The 14,725-nt window shown below is 43.5% G+C and overlaps 1 protein-coding gene across 20 annotated transcripts in view; it reads right to left on the reverse strand.

Moving 5' to 3' along the window:
* Elavl2 (ELAV like RNA binding protein 2) overlaps positions 1 to 14,725 on the reverse strand; it is a 155,240-nt gene that overhangs the window by 110,662 nt on the left and 29,853 nt on the right. The window lies entirely within an intron of this gene.

Here is a 14,725-nt window from a genome sequence, read left to right on the forward strand (position 1 = left end):
ACTAGAGCAACAGCTGCCGAATGGTGTTGTCTTTAAAGGAACGCTAAAATTTGCAACTCAGCTATTAAAGATTTCAAGGTCTACAGTGGACACAAACCAGGTGCTGCAAACTAGATCTGGGCCTCTAAGTTCACCAATTTACCAAAAAAAAAAAAGTATAGGGTCCCTATCACTCCTGATACCCTACTACTTAACACATTTTTTCAACTGAAGGTCTGCCTTTGTGTACATCCAGAGGACTAGCAAGGGAAAAGAGAACCATCAGCAAATGCCTTTCCCTGAGCACCACCTACCAGGTTAGAAACCTCACAGCCTCTTTACATTCACAGCACAAATCATAACTGTAAACAATAAACTGCACAATAATTTTCACATATATGCCCTTTGCAATAAATGCTGAGTTCTAAGTCACCAGAGACCTCCTCAGTACTTAAGATTACAGATAGCACACAGTACAAGTTCAAGTGTTTATACACCGATTAGCTTTGCCCAGGAAACAAGCAAAAGACTGGCCATGTATATAATCATTTTTATACTAATATAAAGCAAAATGAAATTGGGTCAACAATCAAAAGGACAAATGGGTGCCCAATCAAGGAGACAGCAAAAAAAAATCTCAGAAGCCATGAAGCCACAAGAAAACCATAAAGCTTAAAACCTAAAAAATTAGAGCCCTAAAGCAAATTTCTACATTTATTTTGTATGGAGAGGGGTGCATAAGCAAAGTACCTTATGTGGAGGTGAAAAGACAACTTGTAAAAAAAAAAAAAAAAAAACTTGTGACAGTCTATCCTGTCATGTGGGCCCCAGCAGTCAAATTCAGGTCATTAGACTTGGTGGCAAACGCTGTTACCAGCTGAGCCATCTTTTCTGACCAAGAGGAAAGCTTCCCCCCGCCCCCAAATTCTGTCTAGAACACAAAACTATAAAAGGTACCAGTAAAATCTTTAGTTGCCCAAAAGGCATAGTGGACATTTTCAAACGTTTACAAGCTACATAATGAAGTGTCAGTCAATCTACCCTGGTTCTTTAAGCCAACGACAAAGCAAACGCTAAGGACGGAACTCAAGGAGTGACTACTGCTGTGGCTCGCACGAGAGGCCCAAATGGGGGGCATGCATTAAAGTCTTGCTTCTGCGAATGCGATGTGAGACTGTGGGAGACCCTCACATCCCAGGTGGTGAGCCTCTCTTCTTTCTGTTTGCTCCACAGCCCTCATTCAATAATTACAGTGACAGAAAGCTAGAAAGCATTATCAGCCAAAGTGGGGAAAAAAAGAAAAAGAAATAAAATTCCTTAAGGAAGAGAGAGTCAGGCATAGTGGCACAAGCCTTTAACCCCAGCAGCCAGGAAGCCGAGGCAGGAGGCTCTCTTTGAGTTCAAGGCCAGCCTGATCTACATAAGTGAATCCCCTTAGAGAGAGAGAGAGAGACCCTGTCTCAAAAAACAAACAAACAAACAAACAAACAACAACAAAAAAAAACAGTTAAGAAGAGAAAAATAGGGCTGGACAGATGGCTCAGAGGTTAAGAGCACTAACTGCTCTTCCAAAGGTCATGAGTTCAATTCCCAGCAACAACATGTTGTTTCACAACCATCTATAACGAGATTTGTATACATAATAAATAAATAAATCTTTTTTTTAAAGGAGAGAAAAATATTTTTCTTAAAATCTGTGGTAGTCTTTGCTAATTAAAAAAAAAAAAAAAACTATACATGCAGAGAACTGAAGAAGTAAAGCTGTCCTGTTCTATAAAATAGGATGTAAAATTCTACCCAGCTTTAAATTCTCCGCAAGTGTTTTGACTCGTGCTTCATCTTGTACTGCTGTAAGTTACAGGTGAGCAGTGTGGAGCCTCCTGAGCAGGGCCCCACCTGCTGCATCCACTCCAGGGCACCTTCCTGCCCCGCCCCCTGGGCCAACGCTATGCCCGAGGCACACCTGTCGGACCTGAAGCCCTTACTTAGGTTTATACTAGCCTCACGTGGCACACACAGACAGAAGCAATAAAGGACACACAGAGGTGGAAACCAAAAAGCGTGTCAGCACGCGGCTACCTCAGCTTCTCGGTTCAGAACATGAGCTAAAAGCTTCACAGCTTTGGTGGACGTGAACTCACATTTATGGATATTCCTTTTTAATTATTATTAGTTAATTTGTTCAGATTACAACTCAATTGTTTTCCCATCACTTGTATCCCCCCGTTCTAGGTCCATGAGGGGGTTTTCTTCCCCATGTTATGGTCACAGGCTATCAAGTCTCATCTTGGTAGCCTGCCTATTCTTTTAGTGCCAGCAGGGCTCCCCAGTAAGAGGAGGTCGTCAAATATGAGGCGCCAGAGTTCATGTCAAAGTTAGATTCGAATACGGTGTAAACTATGGTATTGGTTAAAGTACTATTTTTGCTAAAATTCTCCTATAGTGAATCAAATACTGATACAAATGCAATTGAAACATCCTTGATGTAATTCTGAAAATCCATATCATCTCTGTATCATCTACATTCTTGACTTGGAGTTTACACAAGTTTGGCAAAGATGTCCTGAGTATCCGCTGCAAACAGACCGAGGTATGAAAACAGGCTATGGTGATACTTCCTGGAGGGAAGAGATGTTTGAACATCCTGCATCTTACTGAACATCCAACTTGGGTTTCCCCCCTTTCTTGAAATAAAAACAGTCATATTTCTAAAAGCCCACCAGATTTGGAACACATTTGTTTCACAAAAGTAGCAAGCTTAAAAGATCAGGCCTCCCAGAATCACTGCAGGGGTCGGGGGTTATCAAAAGTCGCTCTCACCTCCCAGAATCACTGCAGGGGTCGGGGGTTATCAAAAGTCGCTCTCACCTCCCAGAATCACTGCAGGGGTCAGGGGTTATCAAAAGTCGCTCTCACCTCCCAGAATCACTGCAGGGGTCAGGGGTTATCAAAAGTCGCTCTCACCTCCCAGAATCACTGCAGGGGTCGGGGTTATCAAAGTCGCTCTCACCTCCCAGAATCACTGCAGGGGTCGGGGTTATCAAAAGTCGCTCTCACCTCCCAGAATCACTGCAGGGGTCGGGGTTATCAAAAGTCGCTCTCACCTCCCAGAATCACTGCAGGGGTCGGGGTTATCAAAAGTCGCTCTCACCTCCCAGAATCACTGCAGGGGTCGGGGTTATCAAAGTCGCTCTCACCTCCCAGAATCACTGCAGGGGTCGGGGTTATCAAAAGTCGCTCTCACCTCCCAGAATCACTGCAGGGGTCGGGGTTATCAAAAGTCGCTCTCACCTCCCAGAATCACTGCAGGGGTCGGGGTTATCAAAAGTCGCTCTCACCTCCCAGAATCACTGCAGGGGTCGGGGGTTATCAAAAGTCGCTCTCACCTCCCAGAATCACTGCAGGGGTCGGGGTTATCAAAAGTCGCTCTCACCTCCCAGAATCACTGCAGGGGTCAGGGGTTATCAAAAGTCGCTCTCACCTCCCAGAATCACTGCAGGGGTCGGGGTTATCAAAAGTCGCTCTCACCTCCCAGAATCACTGCAGGGGTCGGGGGTTATCAAAAGTCGCTCTCACCTCCCAGAATCACTGCAGGGGTCGGGGTTATCAAAAGTTGCTCTCACCTCCCAGAATCACTGCAGGGGTCGGGGGTTATCAAAAGTCGCTCTCACCTCCCAGAATCACTGCAGGGGTCGGGGGTTATCAAAAGTCGCTCTCACCTCCCAGAATCACTGCAGGGGTCGGGGTTATCAAAAGTCGCTCTCACTGAGAACACATCATACAGCACTTCAGTCTTCTCTCTTAGCAGCATCCAAAAATAAGTCTGCAGACGATGGCTTCATTCCCTCACTTATAGAAAACAACCCATATCCTTACTTCATACAGTTCCAAAAAGTAATTCTGCAAGTCAGGATTGCCAGCTGGCACCAAGACGCGCGAGAGCAGCCTGGGCAGGAACCGTTTCCAGCAGTCACCTAGTCTCAGACGTAACAACCCCGGGTAGAATCCCGGCCCGAAGGAACAAGCTGTGGTCGTTCGCCTCTGAAGTGCTGCAGAGACCCGAAATCAAAGCCCGGGACAGCTGGCCCCACCACTGAAGGACAGAGCAATTAGGACGAAGATGAGGCACAACTGCGGCTGGGTGACCCATTTCATCACAAACACTCACAGCGGAGTGTATGTTCTCCAAGCTTTAAATCTGCCTGTGGATGGCTCTGGCCTCCCGCACTAGAGCCAGCAAAACTGCCAGGTGGGGGGGGGGGGGGGGACCTAGGGGTGACTGGCGGGAGGAGGTCCCTGGATTTGGGAGTCAGTCAGAACCTTCCTTCCCTACTCCTGCACTGCTTTCTTGGAGCCTCACACTCCTCAGTCATAAGCTGACTGATTGCCTGCCTACGGAGCAGCACTGACAAGGCTCCACACCAATTCATCACTGCTTGAAAACACTCCATCTACCTCCTGACTCAAAAACAAAACAAAACAAAAAACACTTTCAATGACTTACTACCCTTTAATTGTTGATTGCAGAGGTTTTTTTTTTATCTAGAATAGATAGTTTTGTTTATTATTGTACTGGTGACTGAACTGAGGGCCTTCTACATACTAGGCGAGTGTCCTGCTGCTGAGCTATGCCAGGTGCTCTGTCTTCCTGGGATGCACATCACGTCATCAAGCATACACCCAATGTCACCTGCTGCCCATCTCTCAACACTGACAACCTGGCCAAGTCTTCTCTGGGCTCTAAGGGACAGGCAATAAAGCAGTTCTAGAAGAGGAAAAACAAAACAGGTATCTTTGCTTTTTCCGAACCCTAAACACTGTGTTGTTTGGGGAAGTTGAATGGACCCCCTACTGCGCACAGAGCAGTCTTAGAAGTCAGCCAAACTCAAGTGAGAGTGAAACCAAGAAGCAAGAATACAACGTAGCCTCTCAACAGGCCATCCAAACACCTCTCAGAATTAAATAGGCATATGGAAATGCTATTACTACAGAAAGACCATGTGCACACTGGAGGACAAGAAATGACAAGAGAGGAGCTGGAGAGGTGGCTCAGCAGTTAAGAGCACTGACTGCTCTTCCAAAGGACCCAGGTTTAATTCCCAGCAACCACATGGCAGCTCACAACTGTCTGTAACTCCAAGATCTGACACCCTCATACAGACATACATGCAGGCATAACACCAATGCACATAAAATAAAAATAAAGTTTTTAAAAAATGGCAGGGGAAGGCTACAGGGAGCCACACCCCATGCCACACCCAACATTTGCTCCTGGAGGAAGAGGCATGAGAAAAACATAAAGATGTGCAAATCCCTCCTCCATAAAGCAAGCGAGTATTTGATCTACTGTTTGTCTCTTGACTGTACCAAACATAGCTTTTACAAAAGTTTTGGGGAAACAACTGTGGGCCAGAGAAACCAGCCACACATCTGAATTCCATCTGGGAACCCAGCAAGAGTGGAAAGGAGAGGACAGACTACACAGAGCTGTCCTCGTAACTTCCACAAATGCTGTACTATGTACACGTGTACACACACAGAGAGACACACACACACTAAATAGATAAACAAATTTTAATGGAACAAGAGAGCTAGTTTTATTTTAAGAGAACAGAAAACTTATTTACCAAAGAAAGGTGCTGGTACATAACGGTGGGAGACCATTGGGAGAAAGGTTGGGCTCTGGACCCTTTCTTCTGAGCCAACAGCAGAATCAGACATTCTCAGCAGCCACAACTTAAAACTTGGCAGGTTTTGCATAAATCTTTTTCAGCTATACCTGGGTACTGGGCAAATCAGGAAACAGTCACACATACAAGAGAGATTCAAATGGAGCAGAACGATAGGAGGAAGAAAGGGGAGCAAACACGGTAATAAACACATAAATAAAACTGACTTGAAAGAGCCACACTTCCGTCCCCTGAGAGGTGTGCAAGAGTATGATCTGCTCACTGATGCCCAGAACACAATCATGAGTCCCCCTTCTCTTGATTTCTCACTCAGTTTCGCCTCTAAATTCCTGGAGCCTTGGGAGATGCTTGTGGGGGGTGATATTGATTAGCATTTTCTGTCTTTTCTCCTAAGCAGACACTTAAGGAACACTGTATGAGTTTCTGCAAAGCTCTCGTATCTAAGTACTTGGTGGCGGGATGGCACAGAGTGTTACACAACCTTCCTGGCTTCTGAGTATTTTGCCAATATAAAAACAAAGGTACTGGGCCCAGGGGTCCCGCTCAAACTAAGGCACCAGCCAAGGACAATACAGGAGGTAAGCTTTAAACCCCTTCCCAGATCTAGCCAATGGTCAGAATATTCTCCACAGTTAAGTAGAGAGTGTGATATGACTTTCTCACGTACTCTGGTGCCTCACATTTGACCATGTCCCCTGGAGGGGGAGACCTGGTGGCACTCAGAGGAAGGACAGCAGGTTGCCAAGAAGAGACTTGATACCCTATGAGAATATACAGGGGGAGGTAATCACCCTCAGGAACAGTCATAGGGGAGGGGAATAAATGGGAAAATGGGGTGGGGGAGGGAGGAATGGGAGGATACAAGGGATGGGATAAACATTGAGATGTAACAAGAATAAATTAATAAAAAAAAAAAAGAAAAAACAAAGGTACAAATTTCAGATGCACTTTATAAAGGTGGAGTACAAGGTACCCACCAGCTCACATGGATCCAAGTCATTTAGTGCAGTGAGAGCCCCTCCCAACCTTCCTTCAGAGAGACAAAACCTCTGCGGTTTTTGTTTTACGGTGTGTGTTTGGGAGAGGGGGTGTTAAACCTATTTTCAATTCTTTTATAGCACCTAATGGCCAAAACACCCTGCAGACATCTCAACTATACACTACAGAGAAGATCAAACACAACCAACAATTTCATCTCCAAATCAGGTCATCATGGAATATGGCTAATTAAGGCTTAAGTGCTAAGTTTGGGGTGTATATGTACTAACTGAAAATTAAATAGTTAATACAAAAGTCACTTTTAAAGTAAAGCTATATACTTTTGTTTGCATTCAAAATAACATAAAAAAAAAAAAATTAGCTGGTCCACGTAGGCTATACCAATTTATAAACTGCCAGCATTAAGCTCCTATTATTCCAAAGAGTTTCTCTAAGATGTTCAACGCAGGGACACATTCTGAGTCATTATTATAACTGGCCTAGCTCAAGTGGCTGCCAGGAGAGCAGGGCTTTGTGGGCATTGTTCATCCTCAGGAGCTGCATTAATGCCGGCTTGACAGAATAGGCCTTCATATCTGTTTGCCAGGCTGAAGAAAAAGTTAGCTAGAAATATAAGTACTTACAGCCACCAAAAGGAAGCCTCTACACTGACATTTTCTTCCTACTTAGCATTCACCTGCATTCATCTCACTAGACATTAGCACACACCAAAGTTGCTCTCTGCTATTCAAATCGTGCTATTATGCTTAGGAGTAGATTAATAAATATCCACCTTCTTTATTGTAAAATGAAATTACAGCGTTGGTCCAGACATGGCATGTGCTTCCTCTTGCCACTCTGCTGGCACACCAGCCTGCCCCACTGCCCACGTGAGAGAGCGCACACTAGAGGTGCCCTGCTGTTTCTAGAGGAAGGGGGGGAGGCCAGAGGCTGAGAACAGTAGGGGGAGGTAGGGAGGGGAACAGCGCAAGCCGCACACCTGGCAGCCTGTCCAATCAGCTCCTCTGGCCGCCATCTGAGAGGAGAACATGCCTTTTCTAAGCTGACACCATCAGCAGTGAGACTAGCAGGAGGCCAGGAGCCTCTTTTAAGCGGCTCCTAACATCCTATTAGCTTTGCCAATGCCAGGAACCTTCTGCTGCCCGCAAAGTATCCTTAAAAATATAGAGCTAGGCAAGCGTCGGGCAAGAGGGTTCTAAGTTCTAACAGCCCTGGACATAAAAAAGGAAACAGCAAGAAAGAGGCACATGTCTCCTAAAAGAGAAACTGCGTTTCAACCAAAAGTTAGCAAAGGAGACTAAAACAGGATGTCTCTAACTGAATTAAAAGAAACAAGATCTAAATTTTTAATGAATCTAACATAAGTCAAAGATTTTCAAACATTAAAAAAAAAAGAATAATTCAAAAGAACACACAATCTTTATGTGAGTCGACTTTTGAATTCCTGGGGCTCTGGGAGCCATAGTTTCAGTCACAATCTCAAGTATCTGCAAAGAGCAAGTGGTGACTTACTCCAAAATCAACAGAACCATGCTTAATCTTCAGGTGTAGTTCCCTGCAATCTCGCACGAGGCTATGGAATATAGCTATGGGTCCCTTCCATTTCCCATGAGGCCATGGAATTTAGCTATAGGTCTGTATATGATTATTTCCAAACTCAAGTAATAACAATGATGATGGTGGTGGGGACTCAACTTTTAAAAACACAACTCATGGGCTGGGGATGCAACTCAGCTGGTCAAGTGTCTGTCCAGCACACACACCCCCTGGGGCTGGGGATCCATATAAACTACAGCCCCAGCATTCTGGAAGTGAAGACAGGAGGACCAGATGTTCCTTGGCTACCCAGAAAGTTTGAAGCCAGCCTGGGATACATGAGACCTTATTTGTTTGAAGCCAGCCTGGGATACATGAGACCTTATTTAAAATGATGATGATGATGACGATGAAGGAGGAGGAGGAGGAGGAGGAGAAGGAGAAGGAAGAAAAAGGATGATGAAGAAGAAGAAAAAGGATGATGATGATGATGAAGGAAGATGATGGTGGTGGTGCTGATGGTGGGGTTGATGGGGCAGTGGTATCACAGGCCTTTAATACCAGCAATCAGGAGGCAGAAGCAGGAGGATCTCTAAGATCAAGCCAGCCTGGTCTACAGAGCAGGATTTCCAGGACAACCAAGGCTACATAGAGAAACCTTGTCTCAAAAAACAAAAATAGGAAGAATAAAAACAGAGTACAGGCAAAATGAAAATAGCTGCAGCTCATACCTGCTGTGCACCACGTGTGGGACAAGCATCAATCCACATTTCTCTTTCTCACAGCCAAGATTCAGTTAGTCGCAGAAGACATTCTTCACTGAGTGAAATGCATGAACACCCATCAGAGATGATAAAAAGGGACACACAGGAGAAGAAAGTAACAAGTAATTAAGTGTCACGTGACCCTGGCCGAGATTAAGAAGCTCAGAGGAAAACTAGAACAAGGCTCAGAAGTACAAATAAGGGACCTTTGCTAATGCACAGGGTCAAAGAGCACAGAAAGAGGGTGTGGGGCTGGGTCAGGTTCATTTACCAAAATGGAAGGGATGGTAGAAAGTCAAAATGTCCTGATGACCTGGGACTTGGGGACAGACCATGAGGCATTCACAGCCACAGACCTAAGCACAAAGGCAACAAGCCTCCGTGAGCAGTGCCTGGGGAGGAAAGCAGGGCCAAAAAAAAAAAAAAAACGGTTACAGGAGTATGCCTTATGTGGGCCATTTAATGTGTTTGCACCTGTAACAAACTGTACATGTTACACAGCCAGGAGCGCTCTACAATAAAAGTAGGTGACCCTCCCACACCAAGCCACCAGAGGCCCCAACAGTAAAGCAGCCAGTGAAACAGAAAAGTCATACTTTCTATTTTGAAAACCAGTTCTAAGGAACAAGACTAAGTGTGATCAGTTCCAAGAATATTTTCCCTTCTTTACCCAGTTCGCTGCATTTATTTTCAAATACACTGTGACTTATTTGCTTTGAGAAATATCTCTTGTTACTTCTGATATACAAAAATGATGCCTGAAGAATGAAAAAGTCCTAAGCATCCTTTAAGAATGGAGCCAGTAATCAGTTTCCAGTGACTTTCTTGGCAGGGCATCCATCAGTGGTTTGTCACTTGGATGGGGAGGAACTGAAAGAAACATGGCAAATGTACTCCATAAACTGCATTTTGTGATGTAGGAAATAATAAGAAAGTAAGTCAAATTCAAACCAGGAAAACGTAACGTAACATAAGCTTAACAATCTAATTTCTCACTGAGAGAAAGATGGGAAATTTACATTTTAAAATTTGTATTCCTGGCATATATTTTCAAGGAAAGTACATTTTAAACTCTCCTTCCATGCTCACAAACAATATATTTATATTATAGTCTGTACCGAAACACTCAAGGCATAAATAAAATCCTGGAGCATTTGATTTTGCTTTTCTTCCATGGGGAAAGTAATAAACACGGTAGCGTGTGTACTATGGCTGTAGATGTAGCAAGTGTAAAAAGCACTATGAACATATGTGAAACCATGTTCAATCCCAGGCACCAAAAACAGAGGCACTGGATCGCTTCAACACAATGAAAGCCCAAAGTATATAAAACTAACTTGGAGTGATCACCTACAACCACTTTCACAATTCACTAGTCACTTGTACTTAATGCGTTCATCTTGGTCGTTGAGATGAAGAAATTGAGGCTGGGCAGGCGGGAAGAGGTGTTTAAAAGATCCAGGACAATCAAGAACGCTTAAGTCAAACACTGGCTCTGCTAAGCTAAGAATTTGAACCTAAGTGACAAAACCTACTGAGGCAAAGCAGCTCAGCAGAAAGCTGGCAGCAGTGTGCCGTATTTATTGACAAACACAGGACGGGCCCTAAAACAAACGGAGCCATTCTTCAAAGAAAGCTGCAGGCCCACAGGGACACCTCAACTAGAGATGGACCCCTCCACTCTTGTCAGCGTACTGCAATTCCGATTTGCTCCGGCGTGCAAGAAGGTAGAAGTGCTAAGATATCCTCTGCGTGTGTGCTTTTCTCTAGTAAGACAGGCCTACAAGCTTTGATCAAATGCTCCTCTCAGGTACCAAATAGTTCACATCGCCATGTTCTACACTCCACAATAAGGACATACGGAAAAGGCAAAACATTACAAACGGCCCTGTTCTAAGTAAAATCAGTAAGTGTCTAAGGAAGCATTAAAGTAACTCTGACCATGGTTCAAAGAAAGTGGGAAAAAAACAGAGTTATGATGCCATCCTGAATAAAAAGCTTACCCGCCTAGTGTTTATAGAAATAGAGACTGGTGATATCCCACTAATACAATCTTTAAAGTTGGTAAAATAATAAGCATCCCACAGCAAGAGGAACTATGAAGAAAAAGAACTAATTAGAATATAAATTTGCTTCTTTAATGACAGAATTTCTTTCCCACTATTAAAAAAAATGGTATTAAAAATTTTTTTAAAGGCAAAGCGGCCAGGTGATGGTGGTTCACACCTCTAATCTTGGCAGAGGCAGGCGGATCTCTGTGAGTTTAAGAGCAAGTTCCAGGACAGCCAGAGCTACACAAAGAAACCCTGTCTTGAAGAGAAAACAAACAAACAAACAAAAAACAAAAACAAAAAAAAAGCAACAACAAAAGATAGCTGTTTCAACTTTCTTTCTTCGATTTTTTAAAATATTAAACTATTGAAACAAACTCCTTTAAGTTAAGAGAAAAAATAGTCTGGTATTAATCTATCACCATTAAGTTGGAGTAGGAAGAAAACAGAGATGAAAGCTCCACCTATGAGTCCAAACTGTACATGGCACTGAGACCAAACCTTAGGAAGCTTGTAAGCCTATCTTACTAGAGAAATGCACACACGCAGTTTGTTTCTTTAAAAAAAAAAAAAAATCATTTTACCCTTTAAATACAAATACATTTACTGAGGAAAAACATCACTTTTTAAACTAAAAAATTTTTAGGAGTGGGAAATAGGAGCTGCCTGTCAAACTTGCTATTAACAGTCAGCCAGAAAGTGATACCATGAAAATTAGTACTACAGATGTATAAGAAGAAAAAAAAAAGCTTCTTATTTAAAAAAAAAACATTTTTTGAAAACCACAGTAATTTGTTGTTAATGAGATAAACTATAAACTGATTTTGTTTTAATACCTTGACAGTTACTCTTATGACCTTCTTCGCTGTTTTCCATGTGACATTCCTTCTAAGTATGAAGGTGTCGTACCAGGAAACCTCTCACTGCACTAACTACTCAGCAACAGCCACAAAGGAAACAGAGTTAAGAGCACCAGTAAAACTGACGCGTTCCAAGCCTCACATACAGTTTCAGAAAACAGGACCCTGTCGAAGGCACGTTATCTGTATAAACACGGATGTCCGGAAATTCAGAATTAGTGCTGGGGGTGGGCTGAGAATAAACCGAGAATAGTGCTGCCACACAAGAATTGCGTTTGGGTTTTGCACTACAGGCTCAAAGGATGGGTTAAAGGCAAGGGAATTTTCCCTTGAAATGAGACATCTTCCTAGTTACCTTGCCACAGTGAAAGTTATGAACTACATGACCAAGCTAAATAAATACCGAATTCATTCATTTCTTACCAAAGTTTCTCCTAAACGCTAGTTAGGACTTGGGATTTTACAATATATAATTTCTACTACTGACTCTGAAAATTGTCATTTAAACTTACATTAAAACATAATTTTTTATGTGCAAAAACTCTTAAAATACTGTTCTTTAAGCTTATGTAGCTCCCCATTTCCACTTCCACTTGTGTTTCTTAAAAGCTGAAAATAATAACAACTAGCCATAAGCACGCTGGCGTCTTGAAGAAAGTAAGCAAACAATTGTTCTTCCAAGATCAGAATACTACGCAATAGCGGACCTACCATTAATGTACAACATGTGGATTCTGTGAGCACCATCAGTAAATGGAGCTGACCCCAAGCAAGTGAACAGTCTGTGGATTTTGTGTCTCCCAGAGCAGGGTGTGGCACCCCAGTTTAAGTAAACAAAGCCTGCAAACAGCTATCGATAGAAGGACCACACAAAGCACCTAACCAGGGTAAACTAATCTGTAGGTCCCAACACACACACACACACACACACACAAAAAGTGCCCTTAATAAAAAACACTTAATTCTAAAATCTGTGAGCAAGTACAGGGAGTTATAAAACTGTTCAGATCCCAGGCTGCATAAAGCAGCCATGACTCTTAAAAAGCGCCATGTTAAATTATAAACAAAACCGTCAGAAATGTGGTACGTGTTCTGTCTGGCTGAAGGTCCGGGGCAACAGGAAGAACTAGGCTGGACTCCCTACACGTTTTTTCTGAGGGTAGTCAAACAGTCAGGCCCAAGATAAGCCCACCTGTACAGAGGCAACACTACCCCACACAACGCTAACAGGAAAGTAGCCCAATCAGGCTAAGGCTTCTTCAGCCTCTCTGTCCCTTTCAAATAAAACCCACAGTGGATAAAGGTGCTAATGAGAATGTGACAGTGTGGCAGGACTTAAAACCTCAAATGAAAGCAAAAGAACTGACCCTCCCAGTGAGACGAGCAATGGAAGACGACCAATGTGCCTCAGAGTGTATGGTCCTTTAGAGGGGAGGGGGAAAGGCCAAGACGGAAAGCTAATTCAGCATTGTGATGTGCCAATGCTCATACTCTATATGAATAATACCAGAAAATGTCACTGGCTCAAAAACCTTTTCAAGTCAAGAGAAACACTGGATTCTAACCTAGCAGTCAGGGTTTTCTGCATGGCTCTGCTGTGTCCTTTAAGAGAACTTGGGACGTGCTTCTAGAAAATGGGGAAGGAAAAATAAATGTTATGTTAACAAGAAAAGCACCAAAGCTGAGGGTAGTTCCTAGGGTTCGGCCAAAGCCACCTGTCCACACAGAGAAGGGAGACTAAGGCCAAGGCATTGGGGGGGGGGGGGGGAGAATTGTGGCTTCCGGAAGCTCTCCCTTAACCTACTAGGCCTGGAGTCTTAATTAAAATCACAAAACCCAGGACTAAACTTTGTTTCTTTGAAGAGAACTATAAATAACTAACCAAAAGTCAAAACCAATTCAGACTTCCGATGACTGGCGTATCTTAGGGCTAAGTAAATAAAAAGGTCCCTCTGTGAACAGGTAAACAGGTGGGCTGGCAGATACTGGCCAGTACTGAGCATTCACTCTACACACGTAGAGCGAGCAGCCAGCCAGTAGTCAGGCTTAATTCCCAACACCATGCAGTACACTATGGAGGAAACACATAGACCTGGCCAGGAACTACAGGCTTAACACACCTAAGGGTCCCTCTGAAACGGACAAAACAAACAAAACCATACCTTGTGAGTGACAACACAGTCACGCAAATGGGCAACAAGGAACCAGCTTTAATTGCACAAAAAAAAAAAAAAAAAAAAAGGGTTTGCGCGCTGGTGCCGGGGCTGAGAGTGTTTCTTTATGGATCTTTCTACCTGGAGGGGTGGGGGGGAAGTAAGCACAGGACTAGTCATCCAGCAAGCAGGCTCCATTTGCATTCCCAGAGTGCCAGGTGAGAAAGAAGAGAAAGATCCTGGAGAGCTTTTCACCTGGCTCACCAAAATGGAGACTCCAGGTCAGCTTCCGCCAAAAGATCAGCCCCTAGCACAAATATGAAACTCGGGGAATCTGGGCGAACGGCTCCAGAAAAGGCTGCAGTCTAAAACAACTAAACAGCATTTCCAAACAGGGGAATGTGGAAAACACCCTCCACTGGCACTCAAGTCCATGGACTTTCTGCATTTTTGTGACACTGGACTACATTTTTTGTGAAGGCAGAATTAAGGTTAAGAATAAGATGGAAAGAAAAACTGTTTTTTAAAGGCTCTTTTGTCCTTTTGGAAGGTACTGTCTCCCAGGGCAAGGCTTAACCACTGCTCTTTGGGGTAAGAAATTAAAAGAAAGCACATAATTGGTAGCAAGTTCACCTTTTCGTACAATTTCAGAAAATGTAAAGAGAAGATGGAAGTTTTCATCATAAAGGTGAC

Source organism: Acomys russatus, chromosome 2 (assembly GCF_903995435.1).
Source record: "Acomys russatus chromosome 2, mAcoRus1.1, whole genome shotgun sequence".
Taxonomy (NCBI): Eukaryota; Metazoa; Chordata; class Mammalia; order Rodentia; family Muridae; genus Acomys; species Acomys russatus.